Source organism: Cynocephalus volans, chromosome 4 (genome assembly GCF_027409185.1).
Source record: "Cynocephalus volans isolate mCynVol1 chromosome 4, mCynVol1.pri, whole genome shotgun sequence".
NCBI classification, from domain to species: domain Eukaryota; kingdom Metazoa; phylum Chordata; class Mammalia; order Dermoptera; family Cynocephalidae; genus Cynocephalus; species Cynocephalus volans.
The window spans coordinates 104388987-104401564 of record NC_084463.1 but is presented as its reverse complement, the minus strand read 5'-3'; the positions used below and the strand labels follow the sequence as shown (position 1 = coordinate 104401564).

At 36.4% G+C, this 12578-nt stretch overlaps 1 pseudogene; it reads left to right on the top strand.

Moving 5' to 3' along the window:
• Positions 1-8864: 8864 nt before the first annotated feature.
• LOC134377300 (olfactory receptor 51G2-like) lies at positions 8865-9824 on the top strand (annotated as a pseudogene).
• The last annotated feature ends 2754 nt before the right edge of the window (positions 9825-12578 follow it).

The following is a 12578-nucleotide window of genomic DNA, read 5'->3' as shown; positions in this document are numbered from 1 at the left end:
GAGCCGACCAACAGTATTTTTGTACAGTATGTGATGATTAAATCAATATTATTAGCATATTCATCATTACAAATCTTTATCATCCCTTCTGGCCCTTACCCAATTACTCCCTAACCCCCTTCCTCCTCCCTCTTTCCCACCTCTAGTAATTATAAGTCTTTCTATCCTTCTTAAAGGTCAATGATTTATTGTGGTCTTTCTTCCTTTTTTAGCTCCCACTTATAAGTGAGGAAATGTGGTATTTCTCTCTCTGTGCCTGGCTTATTTTACTTAACATAATTTTCTTTGAGCTCATCCATTGCAGCTCAGTATTTCTTTAAGCTCAATGACATAAGAAAGATGTAAAGAACTTCCTATATTTTCTTGCCCTTTGAATGAAGTTAAATCACTGCTCCTCACTTCCTAATACATACACAGAAAATTCCTTGTCCTCATAAACTACTAATAGGAGCTATATCTTTGAATGGTAAACTCCATGTACTACTAAATATTCCATCACTTTTTTAGAGAAGCTAAAAAACAAACAAGTAGATACCCCATAAGTCCATTTCATGAAAATTGTCTAGACTTTCATAAACAAGTAAGCTAGAGAAATTGATTTTCTTACTCTGTCATGATCTCTTTCTTTCTGGACTGAATTTACAGCTAACTACGATGACAAAATTGCTCCATTAAAAATATAACCGCTATTAGGTCAAGTAAGTCTTTCACTTAAGTGCCAATACTTTGGGTCAGATTGTATTGTAAAGTCGTTCACACTATTATGATGGAAATAAGAAAAGAAATGTTTGGCCAATATTTAGTTTTCCTCCTAAATAGTCATTAGTTAAGTACATATTTATTCAACTACACTGGGTCACTTCTATTTAAAGTATAAAGAAAACAAAATAGAGTACTGCATCCTCAATGTCAAACACTTAAATCATTAGGGAAAATAGAATTGTAAACATAATTCTCCAGCATGTCACAGATTCTTTGGTGGCAATCAGAAAATTTTGCAGTAAGAACACATAGGAAGGTGGGTCCATTATATTGGTAGGATTTTTAAGAGACATTTTATTGAAGCGACAGATTTTAAGTGGAGACTTGAAAGATAAAATAAGTATGGCAAACATAGTCCTCTTGATCTGACATATCTCAACTGATCTTGCCTTATTTTTATATTCCAGAAACATGAAAATACTTGAAGTGCTCCAAGAACACTTTGCAGTTTCTGGCATGTGAGCATTATTTTATCCTGTAACTCTACCAGGAGTGGCCAATGTCCTTCTTCCTTTGACAACTTTATACCTCCATCCCACCTCCCACCACACACACACACACACACACACACACACACACACACACACACAGATGATCTAGTATCAGTGCACTGAAAGTACCTTTGTTTACCCTCCTATGACACTCTCTGTTGGGTCAGGAAACCTTCCTTTATGATCTCATAATATCTTATGCATATCTCTTTTACTAATGTTTTATTTTAACAATTTTGTTGAGATATAATAGACATACATGTAATAAACGGTACAAATTTTCAGTAAACCATTTAATAAATATGACATGTGTGCACACCCATGACATCATCACCATCAAGGTAATGAACATATCCATCATTCCCACATGTTTTCTGTTACTCTTTTTTACTCCTTCCCTGACACCTTTCCCCACCCAAACTGTCTCAAACACTGAGGTGATTTTATTGACACAGATTAGTTTTCATCTTTCTAGAACTTTAAATAAATATATTTATAAAGCATATGCTCTTTTTTGCTTTTGTTCTTGCTTCTTTCACTCAGCAGGACCATATCTAAATCCATCCAAGTGGTCCATATATTATTTATTCTTATTGTTGAATAACATTTTTTTATGGTTATGTCATAATTTGCATGCAAATAAATTATTAAATTCTATTCACCATCACATTTACCACAGGTAATACTCTGTTTCCTTAGCATACATCCAAATTTATACCTGGTATAAGTTCCTTTCAGCCTGAGAAACTGTTTAACACTTTTTTCTAGTGCAGTTTTGCTCATCCAAGCATGTCTCCATTTTTTCTTCAATAATGAAAGAAGTTTACTAAATTAGAATTATAAATTGCAAAGTTTATTTGTCTTATATCACTTTAAAAATATTACTCTTTATGTGTAATTTATTTCCAGGGCAGTGGGAAATATGGATCTCATTTTTTACAATTTATTTTTCATTTTATTTTCATGATTTATTTTTCCCTTATAGTTTCAAAATTATTAATCCATGCTCTTGTTGAAAACAAGTTTACCAACTCAAGTACAATGTACGGTTCTTTTAATCTTTAAATTTACTGTGTTCAAACACCATTTCCCAAAGTTTCTTAGATCAGTTTCAGATGTCAAGGCGACACATAATATTGAATTTTCATTTCAGGCTTTACACCACATAGTACCACTCCAATGATGTCTCCTTTCTATCACCTAGGACATTTCAAATCAATATCCAAGGTATTCTCAGAGATCTCACCACCATTGTACCTTGTTCAAACTCCAATGTATTCCAGTCCTATATGAGCTCCAGAATCTTCATTCAACCTATACTACTCTTTTCCCCCAGTGGTGATCTCTATTGAGCTTTCTGGAGTCTTGGCCTGTGAATTTACAGCCTGGGATTTGGTTAAAAACTCACGTGGACACCTAAGCAGATGTCTAGGATTCCTTCTTTCTGCAATTTCTTCCTGTCCAGTAGTTATATCAAATTCTGACCCATCTCAGCCTATCTGAAATCAGAGCTCTTCTTGTATTCTCTATCTTCAGTAAGGAAAGTGTTGCTTTCGGTTTGCATTCCATGTCCCTGTCTGAGCTTGTAAAAGGCTATCAGGCAGAAAGCCTGAATATGAATATGAATATGAATATGAATATGAAGTTAACTTCTTTTTATTTTATCACAAGGAATTACAGATCTGCACTCTCTGCTTTTCAATGTCTGATATACTGCATATATCTTGCCTAGTGTTAAACTTGTTTACTTTTTAGGGTATGTTCAATATCCATTATCCCTTTATGACACAAACCATTGAGGTGGAAAGCTTTTTGGGCCTCTCTATTTTCTTGCATTCACGATTAGGGGTTGACAGATGAGTATGCAAGTAACTAAGACTGAGTCTTCTGTTTTGTTTTGTACTTAAATTATAAAACAAAGAATTTTACATTACATTATTTTGGGAGGCATAAATCATCTGCCTTTATATTCAATGATGTGGCTAATTTTGTGATTTCTATTTAATGCAGAGATCTGTCCTCAAAGTTGGAAAGTGCTTCATTTTACTAAACTTTCATTGTTTATGTTGCAATGGTCGAAAATTTCTTTATTACCCTTGTATGAAAATAATAAGAATAAAAATTTATTAAACATTTAATGTTTACTTTTTAGGAAATATAGTAAGTGATTTGCATACACAATTAAGTTCCACATTTACAGTATGATTATGAGTAATAATATTAAAATAACAGCTAATTATTTGAGTATTGACAAACATTTTTCTAAGTTTTTTAATAGAGTATCTCATTTAATACTTACAGAAATCGTATGTATTAGTTTTTCACTATTCCAATTTCACAGATGAGGAAACTGACTCATTCAGAGGCTAAATAAAATAACCAAATACTGAAGAGTTATTAAGTGACAGAGTTGAGAGAGGGAAGTGGGAAAGAAGAATTGGTAAAGGGACACAAAAATCTACTACATTGTATATTGATAAATTTAAAAAAAAAAAAAAAAAAAAAGTTTAACTTCAGGGCCATGGTTGTTAACCATAGATCTAGTACCTCTCAATGGTTGCACTACTATGCTTTACAAACATGAAAAAAGAGACTCAATGAGCTTATTCCACTTATATAATTGCAAGCATTGGAGATCATCTTCAACTCAGGACTTTATGATGATGAAGCTTGTATTCTAAAACAAGCCAATTATTTTACAACCATACTAGGAAGGAAATCAGTAACTGAAAAACTCAGATTTGTACAGGGTCAAAAGATTTTCAATTATAATGGAGTCTCTTTAGCCCATTGCAAAACTTGTTTATCAGTGACATAGTTAAAAATGAGTTGCTGCCCCAACATCCATGGTGTCTGTTGTGTTCATCAGGGAATGATGTCTGGGCATTGGCTGTTTTGCTGTAAAATTACTCTTCATTGGGAACTCCCTGCCATTGGACTCATGAGGAAGGGGAGAAAATGTTCTCAGCTCTTGACTCCTTGGGGCTGAATCAATAACATGAGATTTAGAGAAGAAAGGGATAAAGCCATCTGCCAAGGCTCTTGCTAGTGATCAGTTAAGAATAGTGTTAATATGCTTTCTGTTAACACCCTGAGAAAAACAGTACATTGAAGATTTGGAGGAAGAAAAGTGGCTTATCATCATAAAGTATCATCTGGAAGCTATTGGAAGAGTTTTCTGAAGAATTCCTCAGATATGCTGCCATAATAGGTACAGCAAATTAAATGTATAGTTAGGAGACTGACTAGTACTTCACCAGCAAAATTCCCTCTTGTCTTAAATACACCTGTGATGTGTACACATGAATCTCTAAGCAAACTGGCTCTATGCCTTTCAAGGAGGACAAGCTAAAATGAGGAAATGTTTGAGGAGTAGAATGACATGAAGAATCACTTATTTGTGAAGACAATGTGATTGCTTTCTCTTCTAGCAAGATGGAAGGTAAAAGAAAGATGATCTAAATTGATAAATCCAGAGTAATCAAGATTAATTGCAATTCTTTCTGAATCTTTGAAGAATCATCTTTGAAAAAGCTCCCTGCGTTTTGCTTGGTAAGAACATTTAGCTTGGTAATTTTGCATGGTCCATATATTTAGGAAAAATTAAAGACAAACAAATAATATTACAATTACTGTTTGCTTTCTAAGCACTTCAGAGAATTCTAGAAACTCTTCCATCTACTATCCTATTTTATGTATAAATAAACCTATGAGATTTATATTCTAAAAGAATTAGTAAAATTTACAAATTTTCCTTTTTTAGATGGTGAGAAAACTGAAATCAGCATGGTATATGTGATTATGTAGTTTGAGAAGATAATCCTTTGTAAATATAAAGCCTATATTTTTTTTTTGCAAAAAAATATTTTTTATTGGTTATGAATATTCGTGAAATACAAAGCTGATTGTAAGCTCTCATGCCCATGATGTGGGGGCCAGATTCATACTGGCTGTATACCCATTACCACAAATTGCATTTGTTTTTATTGTTCTTCTATCACTATTGTGTCAGAATATTGGCTGTTAATATTGTCCTAAATCCTATTGTGGTTGTAGAAGAAAATAGACATGAGCATTGGAAAAATTCACCATGGCTTCCTGCTTTGTCCTTTCCATTATGCCACAGATCTACAGCTAGTTGAAAATCTGCTGACTAGCCAAAAAGAATAGTACCCCAAAGCAAGTAGCCCATAGTGCGTTCTTAACAGTTTTGGAGAAATAGCTCATGCTTAAGTTCAAGTTTTATACAATGGTTTTTGTTGTTGTTGTTGTTCTGTTTTTTTCCCAGTGTTTTCATGCTGAAACCAGGACCAAAAACAGATGACCTAATTTTTCAACTATAATCTGCTTTTTATCACGAAATCCCTTCACTCAACAAGTATATTTTAAAAATTATAACAACAAGAAACTATCAGCACGCACACACACACAAAACTCTTTCTCTTCTAGGCAGTAATTGGAGTTCACTGTATGAAATATAATATGTTCTACATATATGAGCATATTCGTATATTTTCATACATGTCATTTTTTTCAAAGGCTGAGTAAGTAAAATAAAATTAGGAATTCTGACTCTGCTTACACTGAGGACTGAGGACATTCATTGTGTTTATGTATCTGCATCTGAGACCTATGAGGACCTCTCAGTTTGTTAAATAAATATGTGCCTTTCTCTGATTCTAAAGAAACAGTGTACCATGAATGTAAGATAAGGAATTCACAGGCATAGAACATTAAAACACTTAATTTGAATGCACAGTTTTTTCTAGTCAATTTCCTCAAACATTTCTTCACCCTATTTCATATTTTTTCAATCTGTCAGTAAGTGATTAGAAATTCATATATCTCTATGTAGGAGGGTTAAAACCTCCTCCCCAACTTCCTACAGCAGCAGAGTTTAGCTGCCATACAGATTACCTTCCTAAAAATTTGTTACTTTTCATAATAAACTATCAGGAAAAACATAGTATACTCCTTTATTATAAATGTCATATACTTTTTGGTGTCTAATGATGCCTGGGTAAGATCGTTTTGAGGACCCCAGTCAAGGAATCTGTGTTTGTGCCTGAGCGTGCTTGCTGGAACCATCTCAGAGTTCAGCACTGAGGAGTGAAATTTCTTTCTGAGGATGTCCCTTTTCTCTTAACTAATAACTTTTGCTTCTTTCCCACTCCCTTGTTTTAGTGTTGCAGTCAGCTGTTTACAGACCAATACCATATCCAATGATGTAAAGCAGTGGTTCTCAGACTTTGGTGTGCATGAGAAGCACCCAGAGGGATTGTTGAAACACCAAATGCTAGGCTTCAACCCAAGAAATTCTGATTCAGTAGGGTTTGGATGGGACCTAATAATTTACATGTATTACAAGTTCCCATGTACTGCTGATGCCACTTGTCCAAGGTCCAAACTTTCAGAGCCACTAGACATATTTTCAGTATAAGAAGGAATTGTCCCCCCACCCCCTCTGCAGTGAAATGCAGTTCTCATTTTTGCACTTCAGTGAATTGTTTTGGCGATTGTGTTGGCTCTGGTTCTCTATGTTTTGTTTTGTTTTGTTTTTACCTTTTCATTTCTATCACAATTCTTGCCATAGCGGGTATCTATCTCCTAGTTAACTTGTGTGCTAATAATTTGATGATTTTGCTGATGTATCTCTATGCGTTTCTTACCAAGAACACATTCCCCCATGCATACACAGATCTTCAGCTCGCTTGCTCCTTCTTGATGTTTTACTCATACCCCAAAATTCTTCTCCTCAGAGAAATTTTTCCTATACTGTCAATCCAAGGTATCACTCCCTTCTCTTTCTACATTGTTTTATTTTCTTTACACATTTGCAATAATATTTAGTCTCATGCTTCTTTTATTGTTAGGATCGTTTTTTCCCCCCATAACTCTAATTCCTGCATCTAGAACAGTATCTAGAGCAGCTTAATTATCAAATAAAAATGCAGGTATCTAATTCAGAGGCAGTAAGGAACAGTATAAGAGAAAAGTCAGAAGTGGCCATCATGCAGTAAATTTTTTAAAAATCAATTCATGGGAATTTTTAGTTTATTTTGATTTAAGGATAAGTTTTGTGAGTATCTAGAGACTTCTGTTCATTGACAGCTGATGTTTGTCTTCAGCTACAAGCCACAATATTCTAAGTTCAAAGCAAGAAATCAGCCAGAATTATGTCCAGTATTGGGTCTTTCTTTTATGATCCAAGTGGCTTGGATGAAGTTATATATACACAAATTCGTAATGACTGAATTTCTTATTCTGGGGACACTGATCTGACAACTTCTGACAGTTGAGATGCTTTAAAATGGTATATATGAGAATACTTTGTAAAATACTTTAAGTGAAACACAAATATAATGATCTAGACTTGTACATTTTTATCTGCAGAAGAAAAAGTGACAGAATTCATTATGTGGACATACTTTTTGAAGGGAAAAGAATGCTAGGTTGCCAATACTGAGAAAAATAGGAGGAAGAGTGTAAAATGAAGAGAAAACTCATATTATCTGAGAAAAACAAAACAAAACAAACAAACAAAAGACCAAAACTCTGAATATATTATTCAATAAGATCCTTTAAAATGAGGTTGTCCTTTTTGGTTGTTATTCTGTAATGTTTTGCATTCCAGAAAAACTCTAGGACTCTCCTCCCTTTGTTTATACTTAAGAGGAAAGGGGGAAAGCTTTCACTGTGCTTTCAGCATATGGAACACATGGGATTAAATACAGGAAGGTAGCTGAGAACACAGGAGGAGAAACAGTGGCAAAATCCCATTCTCATATTAGTGCATATCTCTGGAAATTAGTTTATAAGTGGATCTAAGCCCTGATTTCTTGGCAAGTAAATGCTATCTTCTAGTTTCTATATTCTTATTAATATAATGTTGAATAGCTACAGATGAACTTTCACATATCATCAATATTCCATGAGCTAGTGATTATTCTATTTCACTAATGTTCTACATGTACATATCCACTTAGAGAATGAGAAAAAAGTCTAAAATTTTTGTCATACCTTGGCATTTTAAATTGCATGTGTGATTAGGTTGTATTTGTGTGCTTACAAGGTGGGCTAACACATGAAGGCAAATTCTTTGTTTTGCATTGTTTTAACTATGAAAGAAGTTGTCTCTGCAAAATCCTCATATTCGGCACATTGGAGAAGTACTTATTTAAAGGGAGTGTAAACAACTTGACAGGAAGTGAGGACATCTGGATTCTAGTCCCAGACCTGACACACAATCTGTACTGAAAATGAAACTTCATTTCCTAGTATGTGTAATGAAGCGGTGGAACCAACACTGCCTCAGTCCTTTTCTAGAGTCTTGTTTCAAATCTGACTTTGGGGTAAATTTTGTCATGTGGTTCCTGAGCCAGGCTTACTAATAATTGAATATTACTTGGAATAAATATGCAGATTCATCTTTTTTTAAGGATTCATTATTAATGAACTAGGGGAAATACTTGGGCAAACAATAAGGCCATGACTGTGAGAGGAACATTTAGTAAGGTCATGAATTACTGAAGATGTCCTGACCCTGCCACCGATTTGATTCTAGGGCCAGTGGCTGCACTTCTGTCTGGACTTCTGCCCCTCGAGGCCGTCATGTCTGACATCAACCACACAGACACCTCCTTCTTCCTGACAGGCCTCCCAGGCCTGGAGACCCTGCATGCCTGGCTCTCCATCCCTCTGTGTGCAATGTATGTGGCTTCCCTGGTGGGGAACAGCCTGATCCTGTGGGTGGTGAGCTCAGAGCCCTCCCTGCACCAGCCCATGTACTACTTCCTGTCCATGCTGGCTGTGACCGACCTGGGCCTGTCTGCCTCCACACTGCCCACCATGCTCACCATCTACACGCTGGGTCTCAGGAAGGTGGCTGTGGACGTGTGCCTGGCCCAGCTCTTCTTCATCCACACCTTCTCCATCATGGAGTCCTCTGTGCTGCTGACCATGGCCTTTGACCGTGTGGTGGCCATCAGCAACCCCCTGCGCTATGGCACCATCCTCACCAGCCCTCGCATTGCCACCTTGGGCTTGGCCATCGTGGTGCGCAGCATCAGTCTCCACATCCCGGCCCCCATCATGCTGAAGAAACTGCCTTACTGCCGGCACCGCCTGCTGTCCCACTCCTACTGCCTGCACCCAGATGTCATGAAGCTGGCCTGTGCTGACACCAGCGTCAACAGTGCCTATGGGCTCTTCGTAGTTCTCTCCACGCTGGGTGTGGACTCCGTGCTCATTGTTCTCTCCTAGGGGCTGATCCTCCAAATGGTGCTGTCCATTGCCTCCAAGGCTGAGCGCCTCAAAGCCCTCAACACGTGTGTCTCCCACATCTGTTCTGTGCTGCTCTTCTACACGCCTATGATCGGCCTGTCCATGATCCACCGATTTGGGAAGCAGGCTTCCCCGTGCAGCCGTGTGCTGCTCTCCTATCTTCATTTTCTTACACCTCCAGTGCTCAATCCAGTTGTTTACACTATCAAGACCAAGCAGATCCGAATTAAGATGCTACATGTCTTCAGGTCAGGTGGGGCTGGCGTCAGAGATATCCAGGGTCATTAAGTATTTGGTGAAGAGAGGAAAGGAAGGAGAAACGTTAGTCATGAGTGCTGTTTAATGGGCCACTGAATACATAGTGAGTCCTATTTTGAGAAAAAGAATGTAAGAAAGAGATGCCATCTGTCATGTGTGTTCTACATGAAGTCTCACCATGGAAAGAAAGAATGCACATTCTACGTTGCTTAGTTTTTCACTAAACAAAGTTTAATTGAGCACCTGCCACATTTAGTACACTATTATAGCATCTTGAGATAAAAATATAAACTAAGATACAGTCTCTGTTTTGGAGGAAAGTTACATGCTATGTAAGAGTCATGAAGGGAATTGATATTGTAAATGGAAAAGAAACTTAAAACAATTTAGGAACTTCACAAATTATAAATATATACAAAATGATTTGTCTTTGAGCTTAAGAGAAATATTTTTTTGCAAATAGCGTAATGGGCAGGTTTGGAATTCGGTAATAGTAGAAGCATTTTGAAAAGTTGCTACTAACTTGTAATACCCACGAAGGTAGGTACTAGTACTCTCTTTTTCACCATTGGATCCCTCTCCTGAATATGGTGCTTTCCATATATAAGGTATGTGGTTTGTTTTTGCTGAATGAAAGAATGAGTGGATGAACTGGTTACACATTTGAGGAAGACTTCTGGCAAGGGTAAAAAGTATTTCCAGATGTGTGAGAGGCATGCCTCTCAGGACTTCGTAATTTCACCTTTAGGCCACTTCAGAATTTTGCTGTTTTCTTCTCTTGTTCATTAAAATTTCAAAGATGGTGTGGTTATTCAGTTCTGAAACTGCTAGTGTTTTGGCCAGAGTTACGAACAATTTTATTTGATTTGATTTCATTTATTTATTGGTTATGAATATTCATGAGATACAAAGCTGATTGTCACCCCTCATGCCCAAGATGTGAAGGCCAGATCCATGCATGCCCGTTACCACAAATTGCATATGTACCCAATGTCCCCCACCCAATTATCCCCAACCTCCCTCCCCTTCCCCCTTCCATCCACTCCACTTTATATCCCAAGGTATGTTCTCTCCCTCTGCAAGTCCAATGCACCACTGTGGTCTTTCTTTCCTTCCTTCTTTCTCTCTTTGGTGTATATATACCACAGTTTCCTTATCCAATCATCCATCGATGAACATTTATGTTGGTTTCATATATTGGCTATTGTAAACAGAGCTGCAATGAACATGGGAGTGCAAGTATCCCTTCGACTTCATGATTTCCATTCCTCTGGGTATATAACCAGAAGTGGGATTGCTGGATCATATGGAAGAATCTATCTGTAGTTGCCAACAATGTTTTTAATCACAAAAATGGAAAGAATTTCATGCAAAATTCTCTTATCTATCAATTTACGTTTTTTTAAAAATCTTGTCAGGCTCAAACACAACTAGTTGCTCAACTGCAAATGGAAGATGCCTTGAAAATAAAATGCATGAAATTTCTTACGGTAACTTTTATACTGAATGCAGTAGCTATTTCTTTATATATACTACATAAAACTTTCACTTTCTGGCTTCCTCATTTATATCCGATTATGAAGGAAAATTAGATGTGGATACAGGTGGGTTGGAAGCAACCAAGGGATGGATAACAGACAACACAGGAAAGCAAAATAATTTTAAATGTCTAACACAAATAATAGAAAGAATTAGCAGAGCAATAATTATGTAGGCTCATACTGTTTACTCAATCCCTGAAATATCTGTAGGCACAGTGAAGGAAGTATATATTATAATTGGAGTTGACAATGGTGAAACACAGTATTAATGAAAATCCAAATACAGCAGTTATTTTTATTTACTTATTTATTTATTATTTATTTATTTTGTCTTTTTCGTGACCGGTAAGGGGATCGTAACCCTTGGCTCAGTGTCGCCCACACCACGCTCAGCCAGCGAGCGCACAGGCCACCCCTATATAGGATCCGAACCCGCAGCGGGAGCGCCACTGCGCTCCCAGCACCGCACTCTCCCGAGTGAGCCACGGGGTAGGCCCAGAATAAAATATTATAGGAAGATGTTCAAATTATATGTTTATTATAAACAAATAAGAACTTTATGTGAATCATTGTGCAATACATGCATGTATTAAAACAAAACACTGTACCCCATAAATATGTACACTTAAAAATAAAAAAAAACTTTAAAAAGGATTGTTAGTTAAAGAAATCTATATGTTCCCCATATGTAATAGCCATATCAATATTGTTAAATCAATGCAGAATCACAAAATTTAGTTGTTGAATATGCCTATTTCCACAATTTATCCAAATCAGGCTTTTAAAAATTATTTTGATATCTGGGTAGATAGTGGCACATTTTATTGGCACCGTAATAAAGTTGAATAAGAAATGATGAATTCATTTCCGTACATATTTATGTAAGATTTCTTCAGGTAATTAAATAATCGTGAGCAACAATTTACTTAATATACTCTTATACTGCTGAAACTCAGGAAAGAGATCAGATTTTTAAAGTTAGATTTGTGAGTGATTAGTATATAGATGACAGTTAAAAAAAAAAAACATGTATCTTATTTCCAAAAATGTTGTGGTAGGGAAGAATGAGCAGTAGCCCAGGAATAAAATCCCAGGAATCTCAAGATTAAGAGATAATGAGAAAGCATTTAGTTTCAAATGTACTCATGTCCTCACTCATAAGTGGACACGAAGGAAGGAAGGAAGGAAGGAAGGAAGGAAGGAAGGAAGGAAGGAAGGAAGGAAGGAAGGAAGGAAGGAAGGA